Source organism: Salmo salar, chromosome 16, assembly GCF_965601325.2.
Source record: "Salmo salar chromosome 16, fSalSal1, whole genome shotgun sequence".
Lineage (NCBI taxonomy): Eukaryota > Metazoa > Chordata > Actinopteri > Salmoniformes > Salmonidae > Salmo > Salmo salar.
This window is the reverse complement of record NC_138306.1, coordinates 12168702-12188958: the sequence shown is the minus strand read 5'-3', so window position 1 is coordinate 12188958 and position 20257 is coordinate 12168702. Positions and strand designations below refer to the sequence as shown.

The 20257-nt window shown below is 42.1% G+C and overlaps 1 long non-coding RNA gene across 1 annotated transcript; it reads left to right on the top strand.

Annotated features, from left to right (window-relative positions):
- The first annotated feature begins 3762 nt into the window (after nt 1-3762).
- On the top strand, nt 3763-18130 carry LOC145861079 (uncharacterized). Its single transcript, XR_014380842.1, has 5 exons — nt 3763-3856; nt 5060-5149; nt 5559-5630; nt 6161-6201; nt 16735-18130. It is a non-coding gene; the product is annotated as an uncharacterized LOC145861079 (long non-coding RNA).
- The last annotated feature ends 2127 nt before the right edge of the window (nt 18131-20257 follow it).

Sequence of the window (20257 nt, the reverse complement as noted above, 5' to 3'; positions counted from 1 at the left end):
CTGCTCAGGCCAGACGGTCTCTGTCCGACGGCAGCCTCTTGCAGCCGCCATGTTCTCCTGTGGATGTCCTCCAGACTGAGGTCCAGGCCAGCAGGAGCCTGGCTCGACCCAAGACCGGGATAGCTAGGATAACAAGACATACTGATGGCAGCACTCTGAGGTTCCCTAACCAGACCTTAGAACTTATAAACTCCATGGATAGGAGGGAGAGCAACAATACTTTCCCTGTGCTGCCAACCATTGCAGTGTCAGCCTCACCTGCCCAGATGGCCATCCCATTGCCTACCCCAATGGTCATCCATGTGCCTGACCTTCTGGTGCCTACTCCATCTGCTTCTCCGGTTCCTTCCAGCCGAGTGCCTGCCCCACCTGCCTCCCCAGTGCCAGCCCGGCCTGCCAACGCCAGATCACGGCGTGTGTCGAAGACGATCCAACTCTTACAGATCCGGTCTGCTATGCTGGACCAGCAGCTACCAGAACAACTGGGTGACAAACAAAGCATATTACCCTCTGAGCCCCTGTCCTTCAGTAGCACTGAGAGGATGTTCCTCTGTGGTCCACCTTTAGTCTGCCACCCAGCTAACGTAGGTGGAGATGATGGCTGTCACCCCCTGCCCAGACCTACGCCCAGCCACACAGGTCACACCGACCACTCCGCTTTACTGACCAGTAGGAGAGTAGTACAGGTGGGCGAGAAGTGCCCCTTTGAAATCCTCTTGACCCCCGTGGTCCCACTGGCAGAACAGCCTCCTATCAAGCGGTGGCACATGCCCGCCTCCCGTGCCAAGGCCGAGCGGAAATGGAAGAATAGCCAACGAGGGCGCAGGAAGAGAGCGAAGCCCATTCACTGGGACGTAAACTTTAAGTCTGGGCCTTTCTTCCCAGTGTGTGTCTCTCCATCACTGCCCTCGATCTTGGAGGTGGATGAAGAGTCTCTTTCTGAAGAGATGGAGCAAAGCCAGTTGTAGGGGTCGCACACACACACACACACACACACACACACACACACACACACACACACACACACACACACACACACACACACACACACACACACACACACACAATCTTAATTTTTAGTTTTTTTTAACCGTTATTTAAATAGGCAAGTTAGTTAAGAACAAATTCTTATTTACAATGACGGTCTACCCTGGCCAAACCCTAACCCGGACGACACTGGGCCAATTGTGCGCCGCCCTATGGGACCAGTGCCTTAGACCGCTGCGCCAATCGGGAGCCCTATTGAGACCTCATGGCCTCCCATGGACCAGAGAGGATCAGCAAGCATCATCCCAGCATTGCCCTGCCTGTCATCCTAGTACCTCCACTGCCCTTTCAACCCTGCAAGGCAGTAACTGTATCGTTTTTCTTTTGATCTGAAGCCTGACACTGTTCAACACGTCATGTCTCATCCTCCATCTTTTGAATAAAGCTTCCTCTGCATGATTTTATTCTAACATTATCCATGTTTTTTTTGCAACCCTCAAAAACAAATGTTGATCCCCATGTAACGACACGTGATATTCCACAAGGGGGGCACTAAAGGTCTGTAACTAAAGGAGGTTGAACACTTTGTACCTTGAACACCATCTGAGGTACACCATCTTTGTACCTTGAACACTCACTAGCAGAATCTGTCTGCCACAGCTGCTGCGCTAAGGCCAATCTTCTATCACAGAGAGCGCTGACAACCAGAGGTGTTTCCAAAAGCCAACAACACAGAGCAGGTTAGAGAAGCTTCAAACTTAACCACACAGGCACGCACTTACGCACACACACACACAGACACACACACACACACACACACACACACACACCACACACACACACACACACACACACACACACACACACACACACACACACACACACACACACACAGATCTAGGAGCAGTTGACCTCCACAGAATGTGGACATTAGCCACTAATATCTGACATCAGTATAGTTTATAAAAGTGTATCTGTCTGTCTGTGTCTTTCAGTTTCTGTTTAGACTACATCAAAGATAGAGAAGTTGTGCAGCCACACCATGTTCAATCATGTTACCTAATTAGCTAGCTAGCTAGCTGACAATCTGGTTGACCTGTAGCATATAAACATTTGTTTGCACATGAATGTAAAAAATGATTGATCAAATTCCCCCCTGACACTATTTGACTGGGTTAATAACTTAATATTAAGTTAATATGGACCCATTGTCTTAGACTTGAAATCTTGGATCAGGATTCAAACACAGGGACTCTTATTTCAGCCATAGGGACTTGTGACTCGACTCGACTCAAACATTGGTGACTTTGACTCAACTCAGACTTAGCCATAGGGTCTTGTGAATTGACTGGAACTTATGCTTTAGTGACTCGACTACAACACTGCTGCCATTACATGGCTACTGCTACAACTAACAATTCTAGCAAGGGGCACCCCTTCTTGGATACACTTTTCTGCTGCTCCCTCAAAAGCATTAAGCAGACATTTTGATTATACCTCCCAACTCATAACTCCCTGTTGGGGTGAGTCTATCTACAAATAAACACAGCAAGAGGATTACAACAGCTAACACAGGAAGCTGAAATCCTGGGGTCCGCCTTATGTTCACTCAGTTCTACCACATTTTGAAAAGGTGCTTTTCATCCATGTCCAGGCCATGTTTTGGCCATTTTGCTGCACTAGGCATGACAATTGCAGACATTCTCCAATCCGGCAAAGAAATAGGCCTATAGTGTACAGTGTCGGCCTATAATGTAATTTTATAACTAGGCCTACCATTAGATAGCCTACCATTTGTAAAACATGCAGTTGTGTTGGCTTTATTAACCGAGTCCTGATTCCTGACAAAAGCTTATAGTGACTTGTCCTTTAAGATATGAACATCAGTTACACATCAGCTACCCAAGTTTATTATGAGTTTTCTTGAGGATTTTTGCAAAGAGACCAATGCTGATGTAAAGGCCTAAGTCTTCACAGCAGTACAAACCTGAAATCACTTATTATCAGTACATTTTATTCCACCTTGTGAAACCAGGGGTCTAGTGGAGGGTAAATGCGAATAAGATTTTTTTTTAAAGGCCTGTTATGAGAGAGAAAGAGAGATGGTGAGAGTAGTTGAGTGCCTATAGCAAGAGATGGCTGTTAATATCAGTAGGCTGTTTGGTCTGTGTGCAGGTAGTGAAGCTGATTGCTGAGGGGTTAGGTTGCTAGTTAGAATCTTAACCTGCCATACGGTACTTTTGTGTCAGCAGGTCTACAGACCATTCAAGTAGCTGCACTTAACACCTCACTGATACTGATTGTGTAAGCTACAAACCCAAACGGTCTAAAGAAATGTAGGTGACAGTAATAATATTGCACACATATTCAGAAATCTGGGCTGATGGAATCATTGTCTACTCTCCATAATTTCTGCTGGAGATCCAGCCCCTCCCCCACTGCAGAGTGCACAAAGTACCAAACTATCAAAAATGTCACAGGTCAACACAGTTCCCATCTCCCCCATGCTGCAGTGACAAATCTCTCCCTAGGGTTGCCACGTAAACTATATGTCTTTTATTGAGGTACTTTTAAAACTTTGCTGCAGGTGAAAAGTTTTGGTCGCTGGGTGCAAGTTTTTAATACTACTTCTATATTGCACCGTTACCAACATGGTAGTTAAAAAAAGCCATTAATTTCCCTGTAATCTTCTGAAATTGTGATAGGTTTCAGGCTTTGAACGTGGGTTTTTTACCTGGTTTTCATAGAAATTTGGAATTGACCTGGCAAGCCTGTCTCTGTCTGAGCATGATCACAACAAAAGTAGCTGTGCAGCACGTTTTTTAATGAAGAGGAGGATGGTTGTAGACGTTCACATTCCTGCAAGAAGGTAAGCTATTAACTAAACTGTTAACCAATATTGTAACTAAAATTTTATTTGGTGTATTGGCAAGCAAGCATGTTCCCGTTGTCTTTATTTGTAATGAATGTTAGCTCATGTATGTCTTTCGGTGGAATCCAACATGCATTGACAATGTCCGAAAGCCACATTGTGTCAGATATACTGCGTCATGAGAATGAAATTGTTGGGTTTATCCAAACAATTCATTAATGTGCAATTGTTACTTTGCATGTTTTTACCTTCTACTTATTTACTGCTTGCTAATGATTAGCGTGCTAGGTAGCGATTAGCGTGCTAGCTAGCGGTTAGCGTGCTAGCCAGGGGTAAGCGTGCTAGTTTAGCATAATTGGTAACATGTCTTTGACTCAGAATACATGATTGTGGTTAACCCAATGTTACATGCATTAGAAAATAATATTGCTAGTGTAACTTGAATTGGTTTACAAGCTAGCTAGAAAAGCCAGTTCTTTTTCATCTGTTTTGTCAAGTCATAAGCATGCATGTGTGCTGAAATATTTATATAAATCCCCCCATTTAAATTATTTTATTGAAGTTTTGGCAGTTTTTTTTGTGCCCTTTCTTACTCAAAGAGAAATAAGTTGCTAGTTATTTTGGCTATGCACGTAAAAGAGTGTAACACCACAACAGGAATAAGGATTGTGGAAAGGTTAACATTTGGTAGGGCTGTGCCAATTCACATGCCTTGCTTTAGCCATATCACTCATACTGTTTCTCGTTTAGTCCATCCATAAAAGCAGATCAGCTTTAGTTGCATCCAGGAACTTGCATAATGTGCTTATGTTATGCTTATACTTGCTTTTTTACCTTGAAAGTCATCTGAAAGGAAATTGTAATAGATGTTTGTAGGACCTCTATCAGTCAATGATAACAGTCATTGGTGTCCCCCAGCCCATCCCCTTTGTTGTGTGCTGAGCAATCTTGTCATTCTTTTAAGTCTCAACCATTCTTTTTGAAACTTGTCTTCCTTTACAAAGGCACTGCAGAGGCTCAGAAGACGCATGGAAACTCTAAAAGAAACATAATTCAACTTGTAGGCCAGATTTGAAAAGGAAATAATAAATCCCGAAGCTCAGGTTCGTCAGTTGTTTAGAATGAGGATACTGGGGATGGTTGAATCATATTCAATTGCCTAATTTGCACATGGCTAATTTCATTTTATTGTATCCTTAGATGTCAGACACCGAGGCTGCCAGTACCTCTGGGTCGATAGTCCATGTGTTGGATGATGCACTGCCGTTGATCAGAACAGACAGCGTATACGTAAGTTAGTGTCATTCAACACCAGCACATACTGTAAGTTCTTGTGAATCAGCTTTGTAAATCAAAGACAGGCAAGTCTGCACTTTCATCCCATATTCATTGTATTATTAGAAAATGTAAAGTAGAGGAGCACAGAGCCATAACTAATCAAAATGTACCAGTGTCCAAATACTTTGATATCTATCTAGTTATCCAAGATACTTTTTTTCTGCAATACAGTTGACCAAAGCTATGCTTGGATACAAGACTGATGACTCAATAACCAGTATTGACAACAGTGAAGATGGTTGTGTCCCAGGGCCATCAGAGGAAGGCAATTTCTATGAAGAAAATCTGACCTGTATGCCTATACCTTACATACACATGGACCTATTCTTAATTACAATGTCCTTTTTGACATGTTTTCCAGGAGAGATGTCAGCGATTCGGGCTAAACAGCCAATGACCAAGGGAAAGCTGGGACAAATGAGAGGCTCACACGGTAAGCATGTTTCCTGCTGCCTTCAGTCAGTGCATTTTCACTCTGTAGTGTCAATTTATGGCCGTACTGTGCTGGTCCAGATCAATACTGTCTTTATCAGTTAGTGTATTTCCAACCATGCCAGCACAGAACGGTTCAGTTTGGATTGGACACAAGTCAAGATGTTAGATCTGGAACTAGTGTGTCAGGATAGATGATAACACAGAAGGATTACAACGCTTTACATTGTTTTTCTTGAGGGAGGGAACTTGATTTAATAGGTATTGCTTTTATTAGAATATTACATTGCAAACAGGTTGTTGGGCTTAGATTCCATACAGATTGAGTCTGCCTTGATGTCAGCATTTCACATTCTCCTCTCACATCCTTATCTATGTAGTTATTTAGTTGGGATCGTTAGTTTAATCTCAACACACTCTCTGCAGATACAGCTGTAACCTTGTAGAGTTAATACAGAGAGATGTTCAAGTACTGTATTGTAGTCAACCTTTTTTTAATGTAGTCATTCATAATGCCATCTCTTTCCAAAGGTGTAACGATCGTCAAAAGGAGTAGACCAAGGTGCAGCGTGGTACGTGTTCATCTTGAATTTATTTTAATTTAGAACACTTCAACAAAAGAACAAACAATGACAAACGACCATCACGTCTTGCAGGCTATAACGAGCAGTACAAAAATAAGATCCCACAACTACAGGTGGGGAAAGGCTGCCTAAGTATGGCTCCCAATCAGAGACAACGATAGACAGCTGCCTCTGATTAGGAACCATACTCTGCTCAACACAAAGAAATAGACACCATAGAATGCCCACCCCACACCTTGACCTAACCACATAGAGAATCAAACCGTCTCTCTCAGGTCAGGGTGTGACAAAAGGTGCCAAAGGAACAAAAGGTATTGGTCGACAATAGAGGTGGATGCCCTTGAAGATTCCTTGATGAATTTTATCCGAATGGGAAAAACAAGACTGAGAAATGCATTGCTGCTTCTCCCCAAGCGCTAGTAAACAGGGACTGGAGAGCAGTAAAGTTCTATGTACACAACAGAATAGTTGCAGATCAGAGAAAATAAGTGTATGAGATGCTTCTGGCTATCTTGGTGTACTTCTGAGGATTTAATGGGACTTAAACTCATCAGTAGATGACGAATGTCCTCTATCTCACTGTTACGATCGTCAAAAGGAGTGGATCAAAACGCAGCGTGTTGAGTGCTCATATTTATTACTATAATGAAACACTTAAACAAATAAACAAAAACGAAAGCAAACAGTTCCGTCAGGCCACAGACAACTAAACGGAAAACAACTACCCACAAAAACCCAGGTGGGAAAAGGCTGCCTAAGTATGGCTCCCAATCAGAGACAATGATAGACAGCTGCCTCTGATTGGAAACCATACCCGGCCAAAACATAGAAATAAAACACATAGAATGCCCACCCCATATCACACCCTGACCTAACTAAACAGAGAAAAATGGCTCTCTCAGGTCAGGGCCTGACACTCACTGTCCAGGGGAAGTTTTTCCAGGTGGGTGGTTCACTTTTGGAGTGACTAAGGTCTCAAGAATACAAAGCCTGCTGACTTTGAATGTTACAGAAAATAAAGAAAAAAAATTCTAAACTATTAATCTGTTACTTGGATATATTGAATCCATTACTGAAATGGTTGTTCCAGTTTAAATACTTTACAGAAGAACTACACTACAGCCGTTGAGTTGCCATCCGTGTTGCATCATTGTGGCATTCTACATGAATATTTTCAGTCTTAAAATAGAATGAATGCGTCAAATATCGAGAATTTAAACTTATTAATTATTTTACGCTTCCATTAGATACAATGTAGGCAGTTGGATAGCTTTTATAGATTTCATAGGAGGCATTCTCTCCATGGATGATGGCAATGCATTGCAATGCATTGAGTGGCTGCTGCCAACATACAGACTCAATCTCTCGCCACTTTAATAATTCGATGTAATAAATGTATCACTAGTCACTTAAAAAATGCCACTTTATATAATGTTTACATACCCTACATTACTCATCTCATATGTATATACTATACTCTATACCATCTACTGCATCTTGCCTATGCCGTTCGGCCATCGTTCATCCTTATATTTATATGTGCATATTGTTAATTATTCCTTTACACTTGTGTGTGTATAAGGTAGTTGTCGTGAAATTGTTAGATTACTTGTTAGATATTACTGCATGGTCGGAACTAGAAGATTACAAGCATTTTGCTACACTCGCATATACATCTGCTAACCATGTGTATATGTGACCAATACGATTTGATTTGCAATGTACGGTTTCAAGAAGTTGGTAAAATTACAAGTGAACTTTTTTCAAGGAGTCAGAAACTTTACGTGATTAACTCAATAGATTTTTTTTCTTTCTCATGAGTGTAATTTCTGTGCTTCTATGATGTCTGGAAAGCATGGTCCTCAAAAGGTATGTATTTGTGAGGAGTCCTAAATTGGTTACAGTGTTTGTGCGTGTGTGGTTAGTTAGGTTTGAAGCTTCTCTAACCTGCTCTGTGTTGTTGGCCTCTGGAAACACCTTCACTTCTATTAGTCCGGTCAGCACTTACCTCTTCTGCTTGGGCAACAAATCAACAAATCCAATGAAGAAATAAACATTCTACTAAAATTGTATACTTCATAGCTCACAAGAAACCAACAACACACACCACTGATCATTTTCAACTGCAATAAAACTTTATAGAAACAGAATTCTTTGGAACATGCTGATGATAAATTAACATTTGCCTAACTAGAATAACAAGTGGATTAATATTAATCTCTAATTGATACTGATAGACATATTCTATCATCACACCAGCGTACTAGATACTCTGGATACTCCCAAGGGGTTGAAGCAGTCCATCTTCAGGAAGGGAACACTCTTCGAGAAGCTACACACCCCAGGGATGAAAGTACTTTGACAGCTTGTGGCTCCTGTTGGGTCTCATAGGAAAAGTCTGTTCCAACAGTACTTCCGACAGTAGCTGCTGCTGCTCATGCACAACAGCCTGGATCGGTGGGCGCTGGATCATTTCTGTCACCTGCCCTTTGTGCTTTGGGGTTGAAAGGGCAGTGGAGGAACTAGGATGGAAGGTAGAGCAGACACTGGGATGATGCTGGCTGATCCTCTCTGGTCCATGGGAGGCCATGAGGGCTCCCGAATGGCACACCGGTCTAAGGCACTGGTCCCATAGGGCGGCACAATTGGTCCAGTGTTGTCCGGGTTAAGGTTTGGCAGGGGTAGGCCGTCATTGTAAATAAGAATTTGTTCTTAACTAACTTGCCTATTTAAATAAAGTGACCCCCTACAACTGGCTTTGCTCCATCTCTTCAGAAAGAGACTCTTCATCCACCTCCAAGATCGAGGGCAGTGATGGAGAGACACACACTGGGAAGAAAGGCCCAGACTTAAAGTTTACGTCCCAGTGAATGGGCTTCACTCTCTTCCTGCGCCCTCGTTGGCTATTCTCCCGCTTGGCCTTGGCACGGGAGGCGGGCATGTGCCATCGCTTGATAGGAGGCTGTTCTGCCAGTGGGACCAAGGGGGTCAAGAGGATTTCAAAGGGGCACTTCTCGCCGGCCTGCACTGCTCTCCTACTGGTCAGTAAAGCGGAGTGGTCGGTGTGACCTGTGTGGCTGGGCGTAGGTCTGGGCAGGGGGTGACAGCCATCATCTCCGCCGACGTTAGCTGGGTGGCAGACTAAAGGTGGACCACAGAGGAACATCCTCTCAGTGCTACTGAAGTACAGGGGCTCAGAGGGTAATATGCTTTGTTTGTCACCCAGTTGTTCTGGTAGCTGCTGGTCCAGCATAGCAGACCGGATCTGTAAGAGCTGGATCCTCTTCGACACACGCCGTGATCTGGCGTTGGCAGGCCGGGCTGGCACTGGGGAGGCAGGTGGGGCAGGCATTCGGCTGGAAGGAACCAGAGAATCAGATGGAGTAGGCACCAGAAGGTCAGGCACATGGCTGACCATTGGGGTATGCAATGGGATGGCCATCTGGGCAGATGAGGCAGACACTGCAATGGTTGGCAGCACAGGGAAAGAATTGGTGCTCTCCCTCCTACACATGGAGTTTATAAGCTCTAAGGTCTGGTTAGGGAACCTCAGAGTGCTGCCATCAGTATGTCTTGTTATCCTAGCTATCCCGGTCTTGGGTCGAGCCAGGCTCCTGCTGGCCTGGACCTCAGTCTGGAGGACATCCACAGGAGAACATGGCGGCTGCAAGAGGCTGCCGTCGGACAGAGACCGTCTGGCCTGAGCAGGAGGAGAGCAGGGAGTTTGGTCCTGGATGTTAGACCTCTGGAGAGGATGGGCCTGGATCCTGACCTCAGACTGGCTGCATGGAGTCCCAGATAAAGGAGCTACTGCCTTGACTGCAGTGGAACATACATTGGGCCTCCTAGGGATGCTTCCTGGTGTCTGTGGTCTGCTGGATTTAACCTCTGGCTCCTGCTTGTGGCTGGAGGTCAATGTGCTCCCTCCGGTTTTGGTTTTGACCGGACCCAGACGCTTGCTACCCATCTGTCCCTCCAGCTGTAGACGAGGCATGCTAGTCACCTTGAGGGTGTTTTTGATTTTTTGGACAGTGAGAGAGGTCACAGTGAGCATTGGGAGGCTGATGGGTGGAGTGGCCATTGGAAGCCTTCCCATGTCAGCCCTCTCTTTTGTTACATCCATCGTGTGGAAGTGGGATCGGCTATTCTTTCTCCCTGGTGGCATTGGCTGTAGGACAATATCACTGGCACTCCGGACACTGAGGATGTCTGTCAGGCTGTTCTCAGAACTGTTCTGACTGGTCTCTTGTGTCCTAGCCAACGGTGAGCTGGACTTCCCTCTGTCTTTCATGGCTGAGAGTCACGGTGGAGTAGCAAACAACAACAAAAAGCATGTTTGAGAATAAGGATATAGAATAAATTACATATATTTCAATAGAATTTGATCAAAGTTGTTATTATAAACTAGTGTTTTTCCACTTTCAAAGGACATTCCAATTCCTGCCAAAATGTTCATAAATTCATAAAAATGAAAGATTCACAGACTAAGGCCTACCTTCAATTTGGACTTCCAGATCATTTGCACACGTAGGATTTGACTATACAGTTTCAACAATATATTCTTGAAAACAGAAACACAAGACCACAAGACCTAGTTTGAAACAAAAACTTTTTTGTCACAAATCACAAAACATAACAGTTTTCTGACAGATATTTATCAAATAAAGTACTCATAAGATAAAAGTAATGTATTTGAGATTATTTCATTCAATTATAGGTCCTACCTCAGTTCAGGAAGAGCGTCAATGACCTGTCTATGGATTGTCTTATTTTAACAAAATAATGCTTCATTATGACATCATGTACATTATGACATAGCAGCCGTCCACATTATAAAAGTTTGTCAAAACCACTTGAATAGACATGAAATGTAAAATTAAAGACAATAGACCTAATTCAACAATTGAATAAAAAGAATAGTTTGACAGTAATTTTTCAGATTATTGGCTTTTATTTTCATTACAGTAGTGGTTTTGAATTTATTAAAATGAGAGTAGGCCTAGTGAGTTTCGTAGAACTCGATCGCTCTTTGAACATCTGTGTGGAACGTTCCCAGCTGACGCCACACAGACGCCTTTGAAAAACGTTCACAATTTTAGTTTCATATTCAATTCATCAGCATATATGCACGGCAAATAAATTCCCAGTACTCAAATAAATCTGAAAATCACAATTATCTATTTAGTATAGCTCATCTTAGAACGAGAAACGCTGTGGTGTCAATGTTTTTGATTATGTCCAAATAGGAACATAGCTACAGGTATTTTTACTTCTATATTATAATAGTAGTAGTTGTGTGTGTTTTGTTGTCGTGCATTCGTTTTGAGTCAATGCTAAACCCACAATTGTTTGGTCCCATTCGGTATTAGCACGGTCAGCCAATGGGGGAAGTGACATGCCTGATGCCTAAATTGATGTTGTCGACCAAACACATTTCAATATCATTTTTGAAATACAATAAATAGCCTGTTAATTTGTTGACAAAACATGTTAATAAATTAGATGTTGGCTTCGCGTCTCCAACTCAACCAAAAATAAAAGTTAAAGAATGGAATTAAGCCAGTGCCTTAGATTGAACTATCCAAGCAGTTAATATATCCTTTAAATGTTGATATTTGGTTGCGTTGTCCACTAAACACAATTCAATATTACTTTTGTAATACAGTAAATAGCCTAAAGTTATCTTACAAACTAATGTAACAATATTTATTCAACCTTAAAATAAGTAACAGATCCATGGCCACATTTTAAGGTTTCTGTAAGTATACATTTATTCGTATGTAACGTTAATCATATAAAGCGTACATGTTCAAGATAGCATGCGGGTTGTGGTAGGTTGTGGCGGATCTGTGGAGATATTCACAATTGCTGTAGTATATGTAGAATCTCGAACGGCATTGATCACTTGCACCATGTACTTTTAATGTAATCTCAACTTCAAACCAGGTAATTCTGTTCTGCTATTTGATGAAGCACAGTGTGCTTTCGTCACCAGGGTTGTGGGTGCGATTCCCACGGGTGACCAGTGTGACCGTATGCTAAATGACTAAAACGTAAATAACCAGTGGTGGGAAAACGACAAAAAATTTTTTTTACAATATATTTATTGGCATTTCCTTTTTTATTTTTTTATTTAACAATCATCAAAATATGACACAGATAATGCCCAGTTATTCCTTCCACCTGCACAAAACACCATGCTACATGGGTGGACATCGTGCAAAACCCTTCCCTCCCCAACACAGGAACACCCCCCTCCCTCCCCTCTGCCGGTATTAGCTTCACTGATTAACAACAAAAAAAGAAACAGAATGACTTTCACATTCCATGCTAGAAAATAAATGATTCAACATAAAAACAAATAATAATACATTAATGAAGAAAGTAGTAATGATGCAGCTAAGGTGACGTCTCTAGAAACTGCTGAAAGTCCCCCAGACGTCAGTAAATTCAAAGGGTTTATTACGTAAATTGTATGTTATTCTTTCAGATGGAATATAGAAAGATAGTTATTTTAGCCACATCTGCTTGCTTGGCGGAGTGTCACACTTCCTGTCACAGGGGTCGTTGAATGGAGACCAAGGCGCAGCGTGTATAGTGCTCATTCTTTGATTTTTAATAAAAACACTTCAACAACAAAACAATAAAACGACCAACAGTCCCGTCAGGTACTCTAGACTAAACGGAAACAACTACCCACAAACCCCAAAGGAAAACAGGCTGCCTAAGTATGGCTTCCAATCAGAGACAACGATAGACAGCTGACTCTGATTGGAAACCATACCTGGCCACAACATAGAAAATGACAACATAGAATGAAACTCTAGACAATCCACATAGAAAACAGAAAACCCAAAACACATAGACAAAACACCCCCCTGTCACACCCTGACCAATCTACTAGGGATAAATTACCTCATACCAGGGTCAGGACGTGACAGGACCCCCCCCCCCCCCCCAAAGGTGCAGACTCTGACTGCACCCAAACCAAAAAACCCAACAACAACAACCCCAAACAGAAAGGGAGGGCAGGGAGGGTGACAACAGTCTATGGCGGCTCATGTGCTCCACCCAGAACCCTCCTCTTCTCCCGATCCTCCAGCTTCGGAGGTAGCTCTGGCTCAGGGCGTAACCTTCATTCCGCCCGCAGATCCCTCCGCTTCTGTAACATAGGCCTATGGATCATGATTGGAGGAATCGGACTGTAGATCCTTACCGGAATCACTGTGCTGTAGACCACTGCTGGAGGTTCCGACCTCCAAGCCGCCGCTGGAGGCTCTGGGCTGCAGACCTCCGCTGAAGGCTCTGGGCTGCAGACCTCCGCTGAAGGCTCTGGGCTGCAGACCTCCGCTGAAGGCCCTGGGCTGCAGACCTCCGCTGAAGGCGTGACACTTCCATATAATAGCTGTGCATTTACTGGCTGCAATGACTGCCAATTTAATGAATCTGGTTTTGATACAAATATTAACTGGTAGAACAGAATCATCTCCAAGAAGAATAAGGGAAGGATCTAGTGCTACCGTCATATTAGTGACCTGTGATAAGATCTGAATAATGTCTTTCCAATAATTGCTTAGTTCAGGGCAGGACAAAAACATATGCATAAGTGTGCCCATGTAAGGGGTGCGTAACTGGTGGCAGTGAAGTCAGACGCAGGAGAGCAGAACGGAGCAGTTTAATTTTGAAAACCAACGGCATAAAGAAATAACCAACATGGGTACAAAACCCAACGCGCACCAGTAAACATGTGCACAAGCACTTACAACAAACAATTCCACACAAAGACATGGGGGGAACAGAGGGTTAAATACACAACATTTAATGAGGGAAATGAGAACCAGGTGTGTAGGAAAACCAGACAAATGAAAAGTGGATCGACGATGGCTAGAAGACCAGTGATGCCGAACTCCGCCCGAACAAGGAGAGGAACCGACTTCGGTGGAAGTTGTGACAGCCAGGGGCGGAAATCCCGGGGGGGACGGGGGGGACACGACCCTTCCCATCCTGGGAAAAATATGATTTGTCCCCCCCAATATATCACTGAAACATAACTATGTAATTTAAATAATATTAATAATACGCAATGAAAGCAATTGTGCTGATTATAGACACTTAATAGCGCGTTTTTAAGTTTCAAAAGATTGCGACCCCCCCCACCCTTTGCCTCACAATGGTTTGATCCACTGCCAGTTCCTTAGTTGGCAAGATAACAGAGGGGTCGTGTCTACTGTCTGAAAGGCACTCAATGAACGTAACTGACGTAAGGTTAATCCAGTCAATCGCGCACACACACTAGCTGAATATGCAGAGCTAGCGCGCAAATATTAACTATTAACCTGTTATGGCTAGGGGGCAGTATTTTCACGGCTGGATAAAAAACGTACTTGATTTAATCTGATTATTAGTCCTGCCCAGAAACTAGAATATGCATATAATTATTAGCTTTGGATAGAAAACACCCTAAAGTTTCTAAAACTGTTTGAATGGTGTCTGTGAGTATAACAGAACTCATTTGGCAGGCCAAAACGTGAGAAGATTCTGTACAGGAAGTACCCTGTCTGACCATTTCTTGAACTTCTTTGCCATCTCTATCCATTACAAAGGATCTCTGCTCTAACGTGACAGTTCCTACGGCTCACATGGTCTCTCAGAGCCCGGGAAAAAGCTGAATGACGTAATTCAAAGCCCTGGCTGAAACACACGAGCGCTTTTGCTAAGTGGTCTATCAGAGGACAAAGGGCTTAGGCTCGTGCACTGGCCGCCCCCATCTTTCTGTTTTTCCCTCTATTTGCCGAAACACAGAATCCCGGTCGGAATATTATCGCTTTTTTACGAGAAAAATGGCATAAAAATTGATTTTAAACAGCGGTTGACATGCTTCGAAGTACGGTAATGAAATATTTAGAAATCTTTTGTCACGAAATGCGCCATGCGCGCGACCCTTATTTACCATTCGGATAGTGTCTAGAACGCACGAACAAAACGCCGCTATTTGGATATAACGATGGATTATTTTGGACCAAACCAACATTTGTTATTGAAGTAGAAGTCCTGGGAGTGCATTCTGACGAAGAACAGGAAAGGTAATCAAACTTTTCTAATAGTAAATCTGATATTGGTGAGTGCTAAACTTGGTGGGTGTCTAAATAGCTAGCCCTGTGATGCCGGGCTATCTACTGAGAATATTGCAAAATGTGCTTTCACCGAAAAGCTATTTTAAAATCGGACATATCGAGTGCATAGAGGAGTTCTGTATCTATAATTCTTAAAATAATTGTTATGTTTTTTGTGAACGTTTATCGTGAGTAATTTAGTAAATTCACCGGAGGTTTGCGGGGGGTATGCTAGTTCTGAACGTCACATGCTAATGTAAAAAAGCTGGTTTTTGATATAAATATGAACTTGATTGAACAAAACATGCATGCATTGTATAACATAATGTCCTAGGGTTGTCATCTGATGAAGATCATCAAAGGTTAGTGCTGTATTTAGCTGTGGTTTTGTTTTTTGTGACATTATATGCTAGCTTGAAAAATGGGTAGTCTGATTATTTCTGGCTGGGTACTCTGCTGACATAATCTAATGTTTTGCTTTCGCTGTAAAGCCTTTTTGAAATCGGACAGTGTGGTTAGATTAACGAGAGTCTTGTCTTTAAAATGCTGTAAAATAGTAATATGTTTGAAAAATGGAAGTTTTCGGATTTTAGAGTAATTTGTATTTCGCGCCTCGCCCATCATTGGATATTGGAGCAGGTGTTCCGCTAGCGGAACATCTAGATGTAAGAGGTTAAGCTAGCTAGTACCTATTCCATTTATGTGGCGTCGTCAAAGATGGAATCTTTCCTATCGTCAATTTATTCCAAGATCAGCATGCAGATGATGTAAGCTAGTTCTTCAAAGTCCCTGTGATAAGGTTAGCGATAAACTGAAGTCCAAACTGAACAGAACTACACTCTCTTCTACCATTGCTTTAAATATATTTAATGGTCTCGTTGCAAAAGCTAAATTGTCGCAAGGGAACTTTTATTTATTTAATTTCACCTTTATTTAACCCGGGTAGCAAAGATTATAGCAAACACCACTGAAACTGAATTGGTGCTCGCTAGCTTTGCAAATTCAGCTATTGTTGGAAGCCAGCCAATATGAAACAAACTATTAAAATTACAAAAGGTTGCAGCATATGTTGTGTAAATGGTGAACTCATACAGCTGTCAACTCTTGTCATTTTAATCCGTTTCACATTTGCTAGCTACCTTTTAGATCGAAGTCCATATAGAATGATTGAAGATGATAGAAGCCCATCTCCTACTGTAAATAACCTACACACTGTGTGTGTGTGTAGCCAGCCAGCCAGCCAGGTAGAAAAATGGCAGAAAAATAAAAGACGGACATCAGAGTATTTTTCAGTACACCAAAACGCAAAGTAAGAACCCTAGTAGCCTAATATCTCAGACTAGTTGATAAAATGTTCATAAGAAAGAAATGAAATTCTAATGGAAATGTTTCACAATGATGTCATTAGGCAGAGCAGGCAACAGATGGCACACAGACAGCAGAGTTGGGGACAGCTATGCAGGGACAGACTGGCAGAGACAGGGAGTCTCAGGTAAGTTTGTTGAGTCTTTGTTTGGCAACATTATGAAAGGTTCTCCATTTTTTTGACTTGTAAAATAGGAACATAATTGGAAAATGCCATGGATACCCCCACTCTCAACTTAAACTGGTGACTGAACTAAGATTTGTTAAAGGCAATGGTATTGCTGTTGTGATTAGTTGTGTAGTTTTGGGTACCGGTAGTTAGGAGTACGGCAAACACCTTATTTCTTTGGTTCCTCAATATACATTTACCATATTACAATGTAGGCTATGTTTTACAGCACTACTTTTGGTGTCCCCCTCAGGAATTGCTCTTTAGAAAATTTCATGTAATTGTCCCCTCCAAAGTTGATATCAGATTTTCGCCCCTGGTGACAGCCCACTCCCGTTTTACACCTTGGGCAAAATGTTGAATATTTAGAATTGATCTTGTACAGTCTCTCTGGTGTAAAGTAGACCCTATGTAAAATATTGAATTGCATCAACTTGTGCCTTGTGTTAAATGAAAGACGCTGAGCATCTAAAAAGAGCTTTCCCCATTTCTTATCCTCAAAAATGAGACCAAGGTCATCATGCCACTTCATGCAAGCTTTCAGTGGTTCATCATTCCCCAACAGAGCTTGAAGCCAAGAGTACATGTAGGAAATGAAACCTTTTACCCCTTTCCTTTCCAGCCACAGTTTATCAGTTTTAGGTTTACTCATGGGCTGAATCCTACCTCCCTGCTGAGTGGCAAGATAATGCCTAACCTGTAGGTACTTGAAGAAAAGAGTTTGAGGTAACTGAAAACGAGATGCCAGTTGTTGAAAGGATAGTAGTTCACCTTCTCTATAGAGATTACCAATTTTTTTAATTCCTTTGTTGAACCAAGAAAATGTAATACCATCTCTCAGGGCTTTGGGTAAGATGGGGTTATTTTCGAAAGGTGTTTGTTCATATATAGATCTAAGCCCTTCTGTTTGTTTACAGACTTCAATCCATATATTTAAAGTGTTTTTAATGAAAGGGTAGTTTATGAAACCTAGCAAAGCTTTAGGTGGGCTAATATAAGGTATAGATGCCAATGTAGCCGGGGTCAGACACTCTTCCTCTATCTGCCTCCAAGAGGGTGAACTTGATGTTGTATCTTGCCATACCCACACAGCCTTTAACTGAGATGCCCAGTAATACAACTGGAAGTCAGGTAGAGTGAGTCCTCCTTCTGAGTATGGTTTGCATAAAGTTGTGTGTTTCACTCTGGGGGGTTTCCCTTTCCACAGAAATGAAGAAATCTTCCTATTAAGTTGTTTGAAAAAAACTTTGGGAATAGGAAAGGCCAAGGTTTGAAAAAGGTACAAGAATTTTGGTAATATATTCATCTTTACAGAATTGACCCGCCCAATAAGAGAAATTGGTAAATCCCGTCATCTATCCAATTCTTCCCCAACCTTTTTGAGAAGTGGAGTATATATAGTTCAGTTGATATGTCTTAATAATTTCAGAAGGAATTTGCAATCCAAGATATGTCATTTTCTGTGGTTTCCAAGAAAATGGTTGGTCTAAGATTGGGTTCTGCATAGCTGCCCTGTTAAAAGGCATAATTATACTCTTCGATAGGTTTATTTTATATCCTGAAAAGGTCCCATATTCTTTCAGGATGTCAACTAATGTCCGGAGTGAAATTTCTGTTTTGGTGAAGTAAAGCAAAATGTCATTGGCATATAGCGAGACCAGATGTTCACGCCCACCTATATGAACACCATGAATGGATGGATGAGATCTAAAAGCTTCTGCCAGTGGCTCTATAGCCAAAGAAAAAGGGAGCAGACTAGCGGGACAACCCTGCCTTGTGCCACGTGATAGGGAGAACTGTGAGGAAATGTTTCCATTAGTCAGGATCTGAGCTACCAGACATTTGTACAGTAATCTAATCAGGCCTACATACTTAGGTCCAATATTCATCCTCTGTAAAACTTCAAACAGGTAGTTCCATTCTATGCGGTCAAAAGCTTTTTCCGCATCTAATGAAGCCGCCACTACACATTCTTGGTCATTCTCTACATAATGCATAATATTACATTATATTCTGATATTATCAGCAGATGAGCGGTTTCTTACAAAGCCTGTTTGGTCCATATCAACCAAGTCCGGTAGAACCTTATCCAGTCTAAGAGCTATGAGTTTCGCAAGAATCTTATATGAAGTGTTCAATAGAGATATTGGTTTATACGACCCACAAAGCATAGGATCTTTCCCAGGTTTTAACAAAACTGTGATCAGTTCCTGTTCAAGTGTGTCTGGGAGCTTTGCTGTCTCTATGGCATAATTAAACATACTGCAAAGAGGCTCAAATAGTTTGGGTAAAAAGGATCGCTAGAATTCAATAGGGAATCCGTCTAACCCTGGTGACTTTCCCCCAGCAGTGTTGAAAATGGATTCCCTAATTTCCTCTGATGTAATCTCTTTCTCCAAGTGCTCTCTATCCTCATCAGTTAAAGTTTGTACATTGAGTTTGTTCAAAAACTCATGCATTGTGGCAGGGGCATCCCCTTCAGACTTGTACAATGTTTCATAAAACTCCCTGAAGACTAGATTAATTTCCTCAGGACTGTGAACTACTGCGTTATTGGGTAGCTTAATAGAGCTAATAACTCTACTAGCATCCTCTCGTCTTATCTTGGGTTCTGCATGGCTGCCCTGTTAAAAGGCATAATCACAGTCCCGTATGGCTCAGTTGGTAGAGCATGGTGTTTGCAACGCCAGGGTTGTGGGTTCGATTCCCACGGGGGACCAGTCCCGGGGAAAAAGAGAGAAAAAGAAGCATGAAATGTATGCATTTGCTTCTGTAAGTCACTCTGGATAAGAGCGTCTGCTAAATGACTAAAATGTAAATGCTGCCAAGCAAGCAACTTTCCTGCTTTATCTCCATGTTCGTAGTGGTTTTGTTTTGTTCTCCTAAGAGCATTTTCTGCTTTATGGGTCGTCAGGGTGTTATATTCCAATCACTTTGAGTCAAATTTTTGTAGAGTTGAGTCTTCAAATGTTACACTATGTTCATTTTCCAGATCTCTAATTTCATTCTCCAACAAATCTACTTGAGCCTTATACATCTTACGAGCACCTGAACTAAAGGATATGATTTGCCCCCTCAGATATGCAAGGAGAGCTTCCTAAAATTAGGGGGAGGCAGAGTTGTTATTGGTGCTAAAAAATATGTCTATATGAGTGTTCAGAAATGTTACAAATGTGGGATTATTTAGCAAGTATGTGCCAAACATCCATCTTCTTCTCTACTGACTGGTACTGAAGCCAGCAGGGTAGAATGATCTGATATACATCTTGGTAAGTACTTACACCCAGTAGTTAAACTTCCCTTGGCTGCAGGAATAAGAAATAAGTAAATTCTAGAGTAACTGTCATGGACAGGGGAGTAAAATGAGTATTCTTTAACCTTTTGGTTGTGAAATCTC